The sequence below is a fragment of the Typopeltis vanoorti genome, chromosome 8, assembly GCF_054136105.1.
Source record: "Typopeltis vanoorti isolate ZY-2024b chromosome 8, IOZ_Tvanoo_1.0, whole genome shotgun sequence".
Classification (NCBI taxonomy): Eukaryota; Metazoa; Arthropoda; class Arachnida; order Uropygi; family Thelyphonidae; genus Typopeltis; species Typopeltis vanoorti.
In genome coordinates this window covers 24,404,250-24,406,380 of record NC_143556.1, presented here as the reverse complement: position 1 = coordinate 24,406,380, position 2,131 = coordinate 24,404,250, and positions in this window count along the sequence as shown.

The following is a 2,131-nucleotide window of genomic DNA, read 5'->3' as shown; positions in this document are numbered from 1 at the left end:
TGTTAATTGACGTAGCGCCTTAACCACCTTCACAATGTGGTTTCTAAACTTTAACTAGCTGTCCACCATTATTACCCTTAAGTTTCTAGTATCATCAACCACTTGAGAAAAATTAGCATTAATATAATACTCAGTCTGCAATATCTTCAGTCCAAAATACATGACCTTGCACTTAGCAACATTAAACTGACACTAATTAATGTTTGCCCATAGAATCAGTCTGTTCAAGTCAGTCTGCACGATTCTCTGTCAAAAATGTCACTTATCACTCTTACAAACGTTGCATCATCCGAACGTAATGGAATGTTACCCTCTAAACTATTCCCAATGCATTAATACAAGTTAAACGATGGTTGTCTAAGTAACACGTGAGTAGATTGCTAATACCACACAACTCATTGCGTACACCACCTAATCTGCTATCCACACACTATGCCATTTAGCGCGTACTAACAGTATTTTTGTCTATTAAGTGGGTGCGTGCTCTGGCTGATTTATTTATGTGGGATGAAAAATCCGTGTTTCGGGATAAACCTTGCTACCTCTTCAAGGGATCAGCCTAATTCGCCTTCAGTTAAAAACAAATTGATTAAAATAATGATCAAATAAAATGAAATTGTATCAATCATGAACATTTAAAATAAAATTTTAATTTTATGTGAAAGTCAAGAAACAACATTTTCCCTTCCCCCCAAATTTTTGTGATCCTTAAAGTTCGGTGTCACGAATATGTCACATCTGTTTCACCTCCGCCAATCTCCCTACACACGTGCTAACATGCATCGTCATGGATTGTTGACATTTTAAATTTATGGCTGTTGACTGTGTTAGCACTAATCTTGCTCAACCCTCTGAGTAATTAATTTGTGTCGCAGAACATGTAAAACATAGGAGTGTATTAAAGGTTGTTAGCAAGCATTTTTTTTTTTTTTTATCAGTTACTAATATCAACTAACAAGAAAATTTCGTACAAGTTGAAATAAGACACTTTTTCTAATGGAATTTGGTGTGGAAAAGCTTTATCTTTCTGGGTGGCATGCAATTCGAATTCTGAGTAGGAGTTTAACTGCCGAGAAGTTCATCAGCAGTTAACGATTAATTGAAAAATTTGACTAGACTGTGCTCTGACAGACGATAAGAAGTGCTGTTAACAGAAAGAAGTCTGTGTTCAGGAAGCAGTGGGTGTTTTAAAACTAAGTTTTAACTGCTTCGTTTAAAACACCCACTTTAATCATTGTTCGTTAAGATGTAATAACCTCGTTTTATACAAAACAGATATGACTGTCGCAGACTAGTGTTAATAAGATTACCCAAATCGACTTCCGCAATCCATTCCGAAATATCGGTGACTGGTATTTTGTGGTGACCAACGTGTATAAGAGTAGCCTTTCATGATGAGTCTTCGGACTCCATGAAGGTGTCATGTAATAATAATAATAATAAAAACTGGAAGGCAATCTAACTGATGCCATCAAATTTGGGTCATTGATGAAGCATCCAACCATGGAGATATCTTCGTATCTTCTCTACGGAGGTGACTGGAGTTTCCTCCAGGAATATCAAAATTTTCATTCTACGTAATATACCAAGTGGCCGCATTGTAGTTGTGCATTTGAGATTATAGCCGAAGAAACTAGAAAGGCCATCTTTGTATTATTATTTCTATATAAAAATAAAATAAAAACATTCGTTTCCTGGAGGAAATTCTCTATTACCTCCATATGAGAGAGTCTAACTCATGCAGTCAAATAAAACTTTATGATCTTTCTAAATGGAATTCGAATCCGTCAACCAGCATGAACTGCACATTCAACCAACCATTCTACTTCGTGTTCCAGTTTCTAAGCAAACGTAAGTTTGCTTAGAAACTGGATTTATCACAGCCTTCTTGATATTCAGTTTGCTCCTCTATGCTACTCTTTGAACAGTTAAACGCCTATTTCTTAGCAGTCATTTCACGTTTCTCCACACTTTTATCTGAATGGGATATTTTTGAATGTCGAGATCCCATGTCATTATTGACATCTCTGCCTTGAGAAAAAGGATCATTCCATTAGTATCCAGATCATGTGTCTGGGTACTGCACCGCTATAAATATCACTTGGTATTTTAATGATTTCGAAACTGTTTT